At 32.3% G+C, this 17,363-nt stretch overlaps 1 protein-coding gene across 17 annotated transcripts in view; it reads left to right on the top strand.

Annotated features, from left to right (window-relative positions):
* The first annotated feature begins 1,367 nt into the window (after positions 1-1,367).
* LOC145313047 (uncharacterized) overlaps positions 1,368-17,363 on the top strand; it is a 154,599-nt gene continuing 138,603 nt past the window's right edge. For all 17 annotated transcript variants that reach the window (XM_080152302.1, XM_080152293.1, XM_080152289.1 and 14 more), the window contains exon 1: positions 1,368-2,016. The gene's annotated coding sequence lies outside the window, so the exon portion shown is untranslated. The remainder of the gene's footprint in view (positions 2,017-17,363) is intronic.

Here is a 17,363-nt window from a genome sequence, read left to right as displayed (position 1 = left end):
CATTGATACAAAGAAAATAATTTTCTTTTTTAAAATAATAAAGCTTTATCAAATTGATGCAATTTTTAAGATGTTAAATTTGTTTACTATGTGCAACTTCCTAAATGCGGTTGTCAATGCTATAGAGCAGGTCTTTTCCAATGCTAACATGATGGGCTGCAAGTACTCCATGGCATCTGGCATGAAGTCACACAAAAGAGATTTTGGGATAAAGTTTTCTACAACAGAGACTTGGAGTTTAACAAAGTCCCCAAATATTTAGCCCTAAGCTATGTTCCAGAAACTATGATGGTCAAATTGTTCAACAAGAGGATTTTTGACTTATTGAAAGGATGATCAACAAACACACTGGTGACCCAGGGTGGATTGAACTATCCAGCAACCTATCAGAGTTCACAAGCTCCTGCTTATTTTGAGTTGGTAAGCCAAAGTAATATGTTTGTGACAAAGCACAGAGGCGCTTCGTTGACCACCAATGTTCCCATTTGTGGACACAATTTGAATCCATCCATCAACCAGGCTGTTTTTGGAACCAAATTCCAGCTAGTGTCCTTTTGCTTAGCAAATGAACTTTTATGTAAAGTGTTTTTATATCAAATGTACCTTTATGTGAAGTGATATTCTGTCAAATATTTCATGTAAAATGAAATGAATCCAGACCTATGTAGCCTTTTCTAAAAAGAAGAACTCTATAGGTTTTATTATTAGTGAAACAAACTAATAAACTACTTTATATGATAATCTATTAAGAACAGTTTAATGATACAAGGTTTGACTGCCTCTCCTTTTTTTATTTGGTTTTGATAAAGTAAAGATGTATAAAGTTGCTTTGATTTTATTTTTTATGGTATATTTTAACAATTTGTTTATTTTATTATAATTCTTATTTATGTTGTTTTCTATTACAGATGCGATTGATAATAGAGATTTTTCTCTTTGAAATATATTTTGTTATGGAGCAGCAGTAGTTACTAATTTAATTGTTTTGATTGATAAAGATTTATGTGAATGTGAAAAAATCTTCATATTTGCAATTCTGAAATAATTCGAGCTACGCGTCACTAAAATTTTCCTTCCTTGCTTCATACAATAACCCATTACTGGGATAAACAGGGACTCCAATTACATTCTTTCAGTGATTTTCCCCATACCGAACATTGGGGACAATACGAGTGGAAACAATTACGCCAAAGTTGGCCACTCCATTTTATCGTTCCGTGCCGGGCCACATCTCTCCATGCATCCCCCACTGCTTGCAACTTGTCTTGTCTCCCCCCCCCATACCCCTTTTTAATAGCCCAATACCTCTCTCCCTACCCCTGCAGAATTCCGTGCCGGGCCGCCCCCACAGCAATTGGGCTCAGTACATATAACACAGTCGTCTGCGGTGCAAGACGAGAACAAATTTTGGAGCCATTTTAACTTTTTCATTTATTTTTACCACCAAACCTGTGCAGTGTTTTTTTGTTCAAAAAAAACTAAACCATGTTAAACGTTAATGAGACAGTGACATAATATTGACAACTGCATGGTAAACGCCAACAAGTGACATATTTTTTTGCTGTAGTTGAGAAGGAGAATAATAAAATAAAAAATGCGGGGAAATGTGAAAAATCTCTGAAAATTGGTGAAGAGTGTACACACTGCCCCCTTCCCCTCTCTCTTTCCCTGTGCCTACCCACGCCCCTAAATACACCCCCCTCCACCTACCCACGCCCCCTTCTCTATAATAGTTGATTCTTATAAACTGACTTTTTTTTTATTGTCGACCTGATTAAATTTACCAAAGTGATTTTAATAATTAAAAATTGATAATTTTCAGTGACATATTAAAAATAATGTAACACGGCCCCCCTGTTTCTCACTCCTACCTACCTACTGCTTTTTGGTTAAGCTTTGGGGGCAAGCTTCATTTATAAGTGATTATTTTTGTGTTTTTCAAGAAAGTTGTTTTTTTGAGGCTTGGTGATGAAAGTTTTGTCGACGGCAAATAACTTCTTATACATCATTCATGGGGTAAGTTGTAACAAGTTCGTATCCATGTTTGGTTGGGATCTTTAGGGATAAGACAATGGGAAATAAAGTGATGTACATCTGCAATGGTGATGGACATAATTACCCCTTCAGTGGTTGAAAAGTAGACCGTAATTTTGAAAAATAAAAGGATCTACAACTTTAATATTTTTTTAATTGTAACTTTTAGGTCGACATAACTATTCTAAATCTTTAAACAATAACTTAATTATCTTATGATATAAAGTAGAAGTTTTTTTTGGTCTGTACCTCAAGATTTCTAGAACTACTGAATCAAAGATTTGATTATAGGGAAACTTTAAATAGGTCAAAGGAAAGGTTTAATGATTTTTTAATAATTTATAATTAGGTCTTAAGATGGGTTCTATGCTATTTTCCTCCGAACACAGAGCTTCTAGAAGCTGCTAGTAAAAATTTAAATACGCTTCTTACACTTAATTTACTTTAAATAAAATCAAACTTTACCCAGCTATTGAATTAACTTTTTAGAACTTATTTATGTAATAGTATAAAAGTGTTGTGTTATCAGTAAAAAGTATTTCTTTAACCTAAGCAATTAAAGTAATACCTAATATCTTACTAAGCTAGTTTTATTTGTTTAAAACAGGTTATTATAATATCAGCTGATTTGCAAAAAAATCTTTTTTTTTATATTTTTATTGGGTTAGAATTATTTTATGTCGTTTTAATTGTCAATTTGTGTATTAAAGGTTTGATCCAAAAATTATTAAGACTAGAAAAATCACGAATCCTTTCTTAAACCTTTTAGTAAAGTTTTGAAATTTTCCGTTATTTTAAAAGTACTTTATTTTTTAAGGGTATGGTTAGTCAAAGCTGCAATTTAAAGATATTGCAGATGAATAAAATCAGTTTTCTACTACTTTTTCTGTCTGTAAAAAATAACTATATTCTCCTTATAGACTGTCTAACTTGTAGACAAGAGTTCTTTTTTGGTCGCTATTTCCCTAAGTTTTTTTCTAATAAAACTACTTAATAATTTTAAGGGTTTATTTATAAATGCACATAGAAATCTTAAATGTTAGATTTAAATGTTCTAAACAAGTATTCCTTTGAGCAAGGTATTTATGTGTTTCAATTCATAAATAAACAAAAATTAGGTGATTCTGATATCATAGAGTTAAAAATAGACTGCCCATAATTTTCTTTTCGCACAAATGTGTTGCATAATATGTAGCTGTAAACACTAAAGATGCGTTAAAATAAGTTAAAAAATATAAAAAGCTGCTTAAAAGCAGTCCGACTGCTATGGATGTATTTTTTGTAAATATTTTGAATACCTAGGAACTGAGCAAATCTCGTTTCCACCTAAACGTGTCAGACGGTCATTGCAAATACAAGTGTAGTAGTTGTTTTTATTTGTCTGTTAGTAATTGCCTAGCAACTCGTGAATTTATTTTCCGAAAATCATTTGGTCAATCTACTAAGATTAACTCTACTAGCATAGCCGCGTTATTTCCCATTATATGTGTTTATATTTCAGTGCTTTTTACATTGGAATCGGTGATATTTTAATCTGGGCTGGATTTTCCAATTGTAGAAAAATTATGCTGTGCTCCATTTTTATGCTCAATAGTGAAATCATTGGTGGATTTTTTTTATTATATTTGTAGTCATATTATACCTACCTTTTACAGGATTTGATGGACCGTTTTTGGGAACACTCTTAAGTAACTTAAATGGTGAAATACTTTGTAAATTCATGGAAATACCACTTTGCGAATACTTTTTTGTTAATTTATATTATTTGACCTTTTACAGTATACAGTAGTTATTCTGTTGATATTTAAATGCTAAATATCAATATAAATATAATATTCTGTACTTATTATTATCAAATATATAGGTATTAATATTTAAATTTATAAAATAATTTTCTTACGGGCTTCTTATGAGCAAAATTACCCTTGAAAAAATTATTCCTTATATTTATATGCGCATATTCCCCTAGAGGCATCAAGGTACACTTTATGTAAGAGGGGGGGGGGGATTAGTCGATCACCTCTTTCCAGTTGAATTTTTAAATGAAATGTAAAAACGATTTCCAGAATCGTTTTATCTTAGGGGGATAGAGATACTCTTCCCTAAGACAATTCAAAACCTTCCCAGGACGTAAGCTTCACTGTAAAGAGGAAACATATCTGTAAGGCAGTAGGCGAGATCTTAAGCAACAGACAAAGAAATCTTACTACTTTATATGATACTTATGGATACAACGATTCTTGTGTATAGGGTTATGTTGTTTAATAGAGAGGCTTGAAAAGATTTATGACAATATTGTCGTGAGAATTCTCATTTCATTTGCACTTAGATTTCAACCAATAGAGTATACTTAGACTTCAACGTAATAGACTTGGAACTTTAACTTATACTGGTCCTCTAAAGTTTTTAACACATCTTATTTGTTGCTTAAAGTTTTAAGATACTTTAACTTATTCTTGATTAGCTGGTTCAAATCACAGTGTTTAAACTAATTTCTAACTACAGAAGGGTAATTTTGTTTATCAGCTTTTGGGATGTAAATCAATGGAAAGGTAGGTTGTGGGTAAATTTCGTAAAGGTTGTGTGTTTCAAGTTAAAAACAATAATAGAACGATAAGTTTACTTTTTAAAAGAATTTTTGTCTTTGTTCTTTTCAATAAGAAATACACATATTTAGTGAATATTATCGTTCTACTACTATTTTAAGCCTTAAAACACACACTTTTACGGATTTTACCCGCGACCTACTTTTCCCTTTATCGTCTATTGTCTTATCCCGTAAGATTCCTTTATGATATTTCTTGATATTTTAATTTACATTAATTAAATGTTTATTGGTTGGTCTAATCTAGGTTATTCATATTGAAAGCTGTGGCCATTAAATTCTTCAATTTTATGTATTTTTCATTATTCCAACTTTGGTGTTATTTTTCACTGGCCGTTTTAGACGTTTGAATTTGATTCATTTTCCAGTTTTATTTACCTTTATTTAATGATTGTGCTTTAGTAGCAAATCTGCTCTACAATCCAAAGAGGGAAGGTACATTGAATGGTAAATTATACTAGTACCCAAAGTTTTATAACCGCGTTATCTTATTCAAAGCCGTTGGTAAACTGATATTGGATTTTGATTGTTTAGTTCAGAACTACTTAGTAGTGTTTAAACTTATCAACCAATAATGTCAAATTGCAAAACGGTTATTTCTTGTTGATAATTATTGGGATTGTATATCAATTGTCCTATACTTAAGATACCTTTTATGACTATTGAAAAAGAAATCAGTGATATAAATAATAAAACCCAAATAAAAACTATTTTGCTTTAAGACTTATTATTTCATAAATATTAGGTATAACTTTTCTGTAGTGATAACAATTTCAGTATGTGCTTTTTACAAATCGGGGTGTATTATTTAGTATTTATATCTTGAAGCAGCGTTGCGGAGCCGTTTGATTTTGGTGCGGCTCTGGCTCCGCGGAGCCGCCTGTGAAAACGACAGCTCCGGCTCCGACCTAAAATCTAGAAAAACTCAAACATATTTTTTTGCCAAGTCTATTTTTGACTTTTAAAGGTTTTAATAGTTCAATTTTTGATAAAAATGGACTTGAAAAACGTAAAAGTGGCGTTTGCACACGACACAACAGAGTAGGTAACCAAATTAAAATTGATAAACAAATCTCTGTTTTTAGCTTACCTGGAGCCGGTTTTTAACGAAAATTACGGCTCCGGCTCCAGCAAAATATAGCGGCTCCGGCTCCAAAACGCTGTATTGAAGGGTCAAGTTTTATCTGTTTCTTAATTTCTATGTAAAACAAAAAGTCAGGATATACCTAACCACTTTACTAAGAAGTTGGAACAAAAAATTTAGGAAAAAAACTTGTTTTACGCTTATAAAAACGTTAAAGTATTTGAATTCTATTATATATTAAAGATCTCAAAAAGTGCCAAATATATTTGTCAACAACAGGTTTCAGGCTATTATTCTTCTGTAGATAATATTAGGGGTTATGCTAGTTTAAAATCAACAAATAAAAAATCGATTAAAGTACCCAAAGTTTTTGAGCCAATGAATGGGATAATGTTGTTATAAAACTTTGGGTACTATTTTAATTTACAGTCCCAATGTCCCCTCCCTCCCTAGATTTGATGAACAATCATATTACTAATACAATAAAAAGAGAGAGAGAGAGAGAAAAAGATAGAAAAGAGACAATATTCAGAAAGAAAAGAGAGAGAGAGGAAACTTAAAATGCATTTATTTGTGCAGAAGAGAAAGGGAAAAAGGTAGGGAAAGAAAAGAGAGATTTTTTTATTTTCCTTCAAATGTTGCATTTTTGTCTGTGATTAGATTTTTTTAATATGGAGGCAATATTTTCATATTTAGCATTTGATATTTTATAGTAAAACAAGTTTTTTTACTTTAATTTTATTTATCTTTAACTTAAAGTTTCATGCTTTCGCAATCTTCAGAAAGATACTAATGATGTATATTTTTAGATTAATTAAGGTATATCTATTTTTTAAAGTTGCTCTGATCGAATTTACGGGTTCTAAAACATTCTCTATACTTTTTTTTTTGCATATTTCTCTTTTTGCAATGCAATGTAAGAAGGCCTTGCTTATTATGCTTGTGTGCGTTTTCTCTTATCTTAGGAAGGACAAATTATGTAGTTGTCGTTTAACAAGGAGAATTATGTCCATATGTGGCGTAGCAATATCATATAGACTAAGGGATCTAAAGGGATAAGACATGGAGGGTAAATTCATGAATCATGTTTATCCCCAATGATAATAGGCAAAATTATCCCTTCTGTAGATTAAAACTATAAGCTGTAGGTAACGTTTGGGTTGGACACTTAAATAATTGAACCAACCATCATAATCTAATTCAAATAACCAACGTTTTATGCCAATAAATGGTTTATAAAACTTTGGGTACCAGTATAATTTACAGTTCAATGTCCCCTTCCACCTTAATACAACGTTTATTTATAATAAGACGAACTTACATTTATAGATACAATTTAAAGAGTAGCTTCGCTACTAACAATTGATGTATAAGTGTATTTGTGAGTGTGTGTGTGTGTGTGTGTGTGTGTGTGTGTTAGCTTGTAAAAACTGTTATCATCTTAGAATAAACATTATAACATAGTGTTATCGGGTGGGGATAGTTCTTCTAAAGAAAGAATTGTTGTCTTAGTCAAAATGTAGAGCCCCCACCCCCCTTCATTTATAACTTTCTTAGCCTTTTAAGGAAACTGTCTTTAATGAAGTACCTAAACAATATCAGAAATTGACTTGTTTAACAAAGCAAAATAGTTTTTTTCTTTATGTGATGTATCTCCCATCCCCTGGTATTAAATAGCAGATAACACTATGTATTATTGCGCTTATCATCGTGAACTAAATAAGGGGGGGGGGAAGTTCTGACACATTTGCGTAAACCTGGTGTATAGGCTTCATCTTTAGACTGAGAGGATCGGTTATTAGGGATAAAATCATTCTTATATGGTAAATTTCCCCCAGATTTAAGATTTTTTGGATAGGCCTCCAGGTTCCGGAGCTCCAGGCCTCCAGGTGGTCTCTCTACAGGTAAAAATGAAAAAAAAAAATTTTTTTTTAAGAGTTAGATGTCAGCTTATGAGACAAAATATGTATGTTTTTTCTTCAAATATGTGAATAACAATCAAAAAGAAGCATATTTTGTTTTATAAGTTAACCTCTAACTCTTCAAAAAAAAAATCTTATTTTTAATTTTTACCTGTACAGAGACCACCTGGAGGCCTGGAGCTCCGGAACCTGGAGGCCTATCCAAAAAAGCTTAAATCTGGGGGAAATTTATCATATAAGAATGATTTTATCCCTAACAACCTATCCTCTCAGTCCAAAGATAAAGCCTATACACCAGGTTTACGCAAATGTGTCAGAACTTCCCCCCCCCCTTGTCCAAACTATTTAACTTTTTAAATCCTATTTTATTTTTAACCGTTCCAGTTTATCTCTCTCTTTTTATTAGGGTTGGCAATCCGAATCCGGAATCCGCCCAATATTTGGCCAATTTTGGAATCCGGAATCCGTTTTTTAATAGCGGATTCAGATTCTTAATTGTCAGGCTAAAATTAGCGTCGTAAGTTTTATCTTTCAACCCCCCCTCTTTGAAGGCAAAGATCCCCATCTCTCCCCACCAACCACTAAACTGATTTGGTACTCCTTTGTTAGGAAAGCTTCACATTGGTACCGGTATGGTTTTAAGCTATTTTATTTACATTTTAAGTAATATTTTCTCGGATCTCCAAACAGCCTAAAACCTTCCCTGGACCAATATTAAACTTCCCGAAAATTGTGCCAAAATAAAGGGGGGGGGGGGGGAAATGTGGTGACTCGTCACACGACATACCAGCAATTTTATTTTGGATGCTACTCCCTTAGTTTTAGAGATAATTGGATGAAATCTTTTGGGCTGGGTCACTAATTACCCCAACTAGTGGTATCTTTAAAAAAAAACGGCGGCGGGACCGCCGCTCCCGCCGTCCGCCGCCGTTTTCCGCCGCCACCAAAAAAAATTTTTTATTGCATTTCTCGCCGAATTAGGGAATTTGGAATCATTTGAGACCATGTTATTTTTTTCAAAAATTTTTCCCCTTACAAGCAACCCTGCGGAGGGAGTCATTTTTTTTTTAAATTCTCGTTTATCAAGGTATATCTTAAATTCAGTGCTACTCCTGTGCTTTTAAAGATATTGAAACAAAATCTTTTTAGGTAGGTCAGTAAAAAAATATTTGAATTTTGGTATTTTTTTCCTGTGATTTTGAAGATATTGAAACAAAATCTTTTTAGGTTGGTAAGTTTAAAATATTTGAATTAAGAAAACGGCGGCGGGACCGCCGCTCCCGCCGTCCGCCGCCGTTTTCCGCCGCCACCAAAAAATTTTTTTTATTGCATTTCTTGCCGAATTAGGCAATTTGGAATCATTTGAGACCATGTTATTTTTTTCAAAAATTTTTCCCCTTACAAGCAACCCTGCGGAGGGAGTCATTTTTTTTTAAATTCTCGTTTATCAAGGTATATCTTAAATTCAGTGCTACTCCTGTGCTTTTAAAGATATTGAAACAAAATCTTTTTAGGTAGGTCAGTAAAAAAATATTTGAATAAAAAATGGCGGCAGGACCGCCGTCCGCCGCCGTTTTCCGCCGCCACAAAAAAAAATTTTTTATTTCATTTCTCGCCGAATTAGGCAATTTGGAATAATATGAGACCAAGTTATTTTTTTCAAAAATTTCCCCTTACAAGCAACCTTGCTCCCGCCATCCGCCGCCGCCGTTTTCCGCCATCGCCCCCAAAAAATTTGAAAAAATAACATGGTCTCATATGATTCAAAATTGCCTAATTCGGCGAGAAATGCAATAAAAAAAATTTTTTCGTGGCGGCGGCGGACGGCGGGAGCGGCGGTGCTGCTGCCGTTTTTTTTGAAAGATACCAAAACTTGGGGTAATTAGTGACACAATCAAAAAGATTTCATCCAATTATCTCTAAAACTAAAGGAATAGCTACTGTATTTAAGATATACCTTAAGTCCCCCCGCAGGGTTGCTTGTAAGGGGAAAATTTTTTTAAAAAAATAACATGGTCTCAAATGATTCCAAATTGCCTAATTCGGCGAGAAATGCAATAAAAAAATTTTTTTGGTGGCGGCGGAAAACGGCGGCGGACGGCGGGAGCGGCGGTCCCGCCGCCGTTTTTTTAAAGATACCACTAGTTGGGGTAATTAGTGACCCAGCCCAAAAGATTTCATCCAATTATCTCTAAAACTAAGGGAGAAGCATCCAAAATAAAATTGCTGGTATGTCGTGAGACGAGTCACCACATTTCCCCCCCCCCCCCCCCTTTAGCCGTTAGCGAGATATCTAGCATCTAGAGAATCTGTATTTCAAGTGGTAGGGAAAAGCATTAAAAGGCCTAAATCGTCCTGTGAAGCTACAGTAATCAAAACCTTACTACTGTAGGTATATAATAGGATTTTTAAAAAAAATTATATATTATAGTTAATATTGAAAGTTGGTAAGTTAAGTTTGAACCAGTAGTAGAGGTAAGCACTTTATTTCAAGAGAAATATCGATACAATTCATTGCTTTCAAGAGCCATAAAACAATCTAAAGGTCTATCTTTCTATCTCAATCATCCTTATAATAAAGTAACAGGATGTTTGTCTGTCTGTCTGTACCTAAGGATCTTGCTAACTGCTGAGCCGATCAGGTTCTCCCTAACAGGGTAGCTTTTCATAGGTCCCAGGAAGGTTTATAACTATTTTGTGGGAGGGTACCACCACCCTCCCAAGAGAAATCACTTTATTTTAAAAAATATAGTATTGGTTTTAGGTAGAGACTTGAACGCAACATAGACATGAAATAATAAAAAAAAACATTTAAAGTGCCACTAGAGGCCTCTAGGAGCGTAGCCGCTAGTGTATACTAAAGTAACAGGATGTTTTCATGTGTTTCCGCTATGATTTCATTTTTGCCTTTTAATCTAAGTATTTATATTGATCCATCTATCACATAACATAAACTTTTTATTTTTTTCTATGCCTTCACATAAAACATTATAAAAAAGGCAGGATGGAAGGGAAGTATCTCATTTTTGTCCCCAAAGTTTTCTGAACCGAGGTGGATTCTTAAAAAAAAATTTTGGCTCACTGCCTTAATAAAATTAGTGAGGCTCGCTAAACATTTTTGTGAAAAATCCTCCAAAATCGCATTAAAAATCTACAAATATTAAACAAAATCTTATTTTGATAAACTATGAATTCTGACCGCGGCGCCTTTGCCTGCCTCGCCGCAGCGCTCGGCTCCCTTGCCTTCCTAGCAGCAGCGCTGGGCTCCCTAGTCTAAAACCTAACCTTATCTAAAATAGTTGTACTTTGCGTACTTTTTTTTTCGAAAAAGAATTTAACCAAAAAATTATTTTAGAGAAGGGGTTATTGTGTATATTATCATTGGGATGCAGTATACATCAATTTATCGTACATTGTCTATCCCTTAAGATCCATGGAAATGCTTGAGGCTAAAAATTAGCGCGCTGAATTAATCTTAGGGGCAAAGAATTCAAGTAACATTCTGTCTTTTTCAAACAGGGTTTCATATTCGAAAAAACAAAGAATGTCCGTAGAGGTGTGAGTTTTAAGGCTTAAAAACAGTAGTAGATAGATTAGATATTTATGTTAACTTTAAACAAATTTTTTTTTGTTTAAGTTCTTTTCAATAAGGAAAACACATATTTAGGGAATATTATAGTTCTACTACTTTTTTTAAGCCTTAAAAAGTTAAAACTCACACCTTTACGGAATTTTAGCACAACCTACCTCCCCCTTGTTAAAACATTGAACTTTAAAATACAATGGCACCTTAACAACTATCGTATTCGTTGGGTTAAAAACTTTGGGTACTTTATTGAAATTGTAATTGGTTGGTTCAAAACTGTAGTGTCCATCAAACAGAAGAATTAATTTTGTCTATCATCACTGGGGATGTATATCAGCCATTGTCTTATCCCTATAGGCTACAGGCTATGTTGATTTTGTCAATAACATGTCAGTTAAGACTACTTTTATTAAATACCATACAAATGATATAAAGTTATGCTTAAATCATAACTTTAGACTTATAGAGTTTTTTTTTGTGTGTAAGACTCTCTTTTTATGTGTGAATAAATGTTAATGTTTGTCTGTGTGTGTGTGTGTGTGTGTGTGTGTGGGGATATGTGGCTAAACAATCATTTTGTCATCTACTCTTAAACCAGTTGTAAACCCTTATACATTTTTTTACTTTACAAAAAGTTAAAACCAACGTTTTTTAGTCGGTATATAGCCTAAAACGAAATGATTATTCGTTTTTATATTAATTTAATATTAAACTCTCTTACTAAATAGCCTAAAACATTCCCTGTGTCAACTCATAGGTTACGTGATCTTTCGGGACACACACACACAAATACATCTTATTTCTTCTAGAATTGTAATAAAACGTTTTTAGTTTTTACATATTATTAATAATTCTAATGAATGATGTTAAGAAATGAGCATTATTTATAAAAAGAGGTGTTCATGCAAATTAGTTAAATCAAATAGCAAAAAGTATAATATATTTTTACTATATTTTTATAAATTTCAATTCAAATATTACTTATTTAAAATTACCTTGAGTGTTAAATAATAATATTTTTTAAACCTCACTTTAAAGTTATGTTTTAGAAAGAAAAAGTGAAGTAAAATTAGGGGGTCATATTTTTAAGGACGATCTCTCTTGTTAGGGCGATGGTAACGGCCTCCAAAAATAGTTGTAAACCTTTCCAGGACCTCTGCAAAGCTTCACTGTAAAGGAGACCCATATCGGCTTAGCGTTTAGCGATATTCTTAGGTACAAACATACATTTAGACACACATCCTATAACTTTTATTATACACAACGTATGAATATACAATTTCTTGGGGTTTTACCTGTAGTATAACACGCGTCATATTGGTTCAGCTGTTAGCGAGATTCTTTGGTACATACAGGCATTTAAACACACATCCTATAACTTTTATTATACACAACGTATTAATATACTATTTCTTGGGATTTCACCTGTAGTATAACACGCGTCATATTGGTTCAGCTGTTGGCGAGATTCTTTGGTACATACAGGCAGACAGACGCACATCCTATTACGTATATAATAAGGGATTATACACAACGTATGAATATACAATTTCTTGGGGTTCACCTGTAGTATAACACGCGTCTTATTGGTTCAGCTGTTAGCGAGATTCTTTGATACATACAGGCAGACAGACGCACATTCTATAACTTTTATTATACAAAACGTATGAATATACAATTTCTTGGGATTTCACCTGTAGTATAACACGCGTTATATTGGTTCAGCTGTTAGCGAGATTCTTTGATACAAGCAAACAATTAGACACACATCCTATAACTTTTTACACAACGTATGAATATACAATTTCTTGGGATTTCACCTGGAGTATAACACGCGTTATATTGATTCAGCTGTTAGCGAGATTTTTTGGTACACACAGGTAGACAGACGCACATCGTATTACGTATATAATAAGGGATTATACACAACGTATGAATATACAATTTCTTGGGATTTCACTTGTAGTATAACACGCGTTTCAATAATAATTCACAATTATTTACACTTTAAACGTTTCTTTATTTTAGTTAACAAAAATAGCTTCAAGTTGTTCAAAAAGTATTTTAATTTTCCATTGTAAAATAAGATATAATACAATTCATTTTGTATCAATTCTGATGTTTTTTAATTGATAGAAAAGTTACAGGCAAACTTCTTTTTATTCTCAAATGTCATATTTAGTGATTTATTGACAGCTTAGTTATTGTTGCGCTTCTTATGATTGTATTATTTTCTTTATCTCTCCCATTGTTCCTGTTGTAATAATGTTATTTAATTTCTGTATGATTCAAACTTATTTAATAAATAACATCTTTGTGCAAAAGCATCGCAGCTATTAATATTTTAATAAACACTAACTTTTGGTCAATTTTAAGAATTTTGACAATAAAGGGGGAGGTCATTTTCTAGTAAATTCCGTAAAAGTGTGTAAAGGTGTGTGTGTTATAAGGCCTAAAAATAGTAGTAGAACGATAAGGTGCTGCCTATTGTTCTATTAAATAGGGAATACAAATATATAGAGCACCTTATCGTTCTACTACTATTTTTAGGCCTTATAACACACACACCTTTACGGAATTTACTAGAAAATGACCTCCCCCTTGATGTTCACTTCTGTATATTAAAATCAATGTTAGAATAGTTTGGAAATATTGGTTTGTAGGCCCCAACCAAAGTTTAATTTAAGTCCCCAAAGTTTTTAAAGCAACGAATCAGATAATGTCTAATTTCCCCTCCCACCCTGAGAAAGAGAGTAAAAAGCTTATTGAAATTAAATATTAAACAGTTTAAAATCCATTGATAAAACTAGTTATAGTTTGGTTATTTTTTTCTACATTAATCTGACGAAAAAACATTTTCAAATTATAGAGTAGCTGCGCTACTTACAAAGATAAGTTATGTATTTTACACGATAATTTTATGTCATATCTTTCAATTAGAAGAGTATAAATAAATATATATTTTTTTTGTATAAAATAACAAAAAATTAAAGATTATACGTTTATTATTGGTATTTGGCGTTAAAAGCTACTTAAGTTAAAGGTTTTTATATTTTTTACATGTTATAAAATCATTTTTATTGAACTATCCCTTCCAAAATTTGAAAGGTATTATATATTTATATTTTATTCTATTTTAGGTAAGTTATTAATGCTGTTCTGTCAGGCGTATGACATTTGCTCAGGGATCTTCAGGGATAAGACACTGGTCATCCCCAATTATGATCAACAAAATTACCTACCCCTTTTTTAGATTAAGATTTTATTGTAATTTCTCTTAAGAGGGTGCTGGTACCCTCCCCCAAAATAGTCATAAACTTCCCGGGACCTATGAGAAGCTACCCTGTTAGGGAGAACCCGATTGGTTCTGCGGTTAGCGAGATCCTTCAGTACAGATATACATACAAACATCCTGTTACTTTAGTAAAAGGATATAAGACTTTGAGCATCATTTTTATATACTCCAAAGGTCCCCTCCCTCCCTTAAGTTTAAGATTGACTCTAAAAAAAACATTCGGTAGACTAGATATTACATTATGTTTTAGACTATTTAAATTAGTCTAAAAGGTAGACAAACATAATTTTTTTGGGGCCTAGAAATATTTCTTTATTACGTCTGTTTTACCTACCTAGCTCTCTACACATGTACACCTTAAAAAGTTCAATGTATCTATAGTGTTAGGGATTTGTTTTAGGATAAACAAAAATAGTTGAAACATAAATTTTTCGATTTTTATACAAGGGAGGGAGGGTTTATTGGACTTATGTTATATTGGTACTTATAGTTGGCTTAAAAACTTTGGGGACTTTATTAGATCTTGATTTGGTTGCACAAACTAGCACCTAGAATTTAATCTATCGTACAAGGGATAATTTTGTTTACCATAATTGGGGGTTTAAATCAATTTATAATTCAATGTGTTATCCCTTTAAAACCCTGAAAAAAGTATTCAACAATTCATTTTTTCCTAAAACTTATCCCTATGTGTATAAAAAAGTTTGACCTATTTTGAGGGAAGCTAAATTATTTGTCTCGCCGAAACGAAAAATCAACATTTTTCGAGCCGTTTTCAAATAACTATCTTTTTGGGTGCGTAGCAACTCTACTATATGTAAGTTTTTTTTGTGTGAATTTTTCATATGTAACATTTTTAAGTAATAAAATAAAGGTTTTTGAGAAACATTGTCATTTATGAGAATCTCTAACATTTTCGCGCATTTACATCCTTGTTTGTATATATGTAAGAAAAATCCTGAATAAAAATTTAAGAATTTACGTTTTGTCTGAGTTTGTATTTTTCACCTAAAATACATTTTGTGTGGCACGTCACCTCTTAATTGCGTTTAGATATTTCTAAAACATGTATCTGTAGATGAAAAAAGGCAGAAATGTGTCAGATCTTAAGGGATAAGACAATGGACGATAATTTTATATACATCCCAAATGAAAGATGAACAAATTTCTCCTTTTGTTGATTAAAATTAAGTTTTGACAACCAGTCATGATTTAATTAAAGTACTCAAAGTTTTTGAGGCAACGATTAGGATATCATAGTATAAAACTTTGGGAACTAGTGTAATTTACAGACCAATGTTCCTTTCCTCCCTGGTTTTTACTCCTCTTTTTAATTTGAAAACTTTTTTTCCTTAAGTTTTAATAGAATTTAGGGGTATAGTGATAAAACTGTATTTATACAATGTTGTATGTTTTACAAATACATACATATGTAAATTTGTTTCTTGCCAGCCTATTTTATTCACTTTTTGATTTCTTATTTTAAGATATTTTATGCATTTATTTTGCTTTCAGCTTTTCTGCCAGTCAAAAATAACATCTATCTAGAACATAATGTATTTTTCATATTTTTCAACTTGAATCTTAATAGAAGGGAGGGAGGTGACACTGTTATAAAAATTATAATGGTCTCCAAAGATCGATAAACACTTTAGCTCATTTGTTGTATTAGAAAGGGGGAGGTAGGTTGTGCTAAAATTCTGTAAAGGTGTTAGTTTTAATGCTAAAAAAACAGTAGTAGAACAAAAATATTCACTAAATATGTGTATTCTTTATTGAATAGAACCATAGACAAAAATATATATGTATATTTAGTGAATATTACCGTTCTACTAATGTTTTCAAGCCTTTAAACTCACTCCTCTACGGAATTTTAGCACAACCTACCTCCCCCTTTCTTTAAAATCATTATTGAGTAGTGCAAATAATTTACATAAGGAGTTAATTTGTTTGTCCTAATGGGGGACATACATCAATTTATCGGGCCATGCCTTATCCCCCAAAATCCCTGAAAATTTTTCCAAATAAATTGTAGTGAAGAAAACTAATGCTTTGATACAACATTATCGAATGTTTTTGCTCTGGTATTGGAAAATTAAAAATTACGTAATAATCAATGAAAAATACAGAGTACAATTAATGCTCGTCATTTCAATAGAAAATAGGCATAAAATTGACAGCATTTTTGCGTTATAAGGAGCGCAGCTATCCTATAACTATGGCGTATTTTCGTTCCTTCAACGATGTTTGATGATTATTTTTTGTAAAAAATCATGCACCCTTTCCCTGTGGGATGAAGAAGAAGACTGTAAATTATACTTAACTCAATTTTTATATACGCGTTAATTATTCGTGAACTGAAAAAAAGGGGGAGGTAGGTTGTGCTAAACTTCCGTAAAGTTGTAAGTTTTAAGGCTTGAAAACAGTTGTAGAACGGTATTATTAACTAAATATGAATATATAATTTTTTTGTCTATGGCTCTATTCAATAATGAATACACATATTTAGGGAATATTATCGTACTACTACTGTGTTTAAGCCCTAAAACACTTTTACGGAACAACCTACCTCCCCCTTTGTAAAAAGGTTTTTAACTAGTATAGTAGTGTACAAACTTTCCACAAATAATAAAAGATAAAATAAAAGTCCCTGAAGTTAAAAACTTTAGGAACCAGTATGATTTATAGTCCAATTTCACCTCCCTCACAGATTTGAACTTCATATAGTCCTATAAAGTTAAAGGATGCGTATTTTTTGAAAAGGTAGGCAATAAAATGAAAAATAAATAATTTTGAAATTAAACCTATGCTACAATTACACCTTTGATACAAGGTTA

Source organism: Acartia tonsa, chromosome 3 (assembly GCF_053477335.1).
Source record: "Acartia tonsa isolate MP-2025a chromosome 3, ASM5347733v1, whole genome shotgun sequence".
NCBI lineage: Eukaryota > Metazoa > Arthropoda > Copepoda > Calanoida > Acartiidae > Acartia > Acartia tonsa.
The sequence above is the reverse complement of the archived record's forward strand: the minus strand, read 5'-3'. Positions and strand labels throughout refer to the sequence as shown.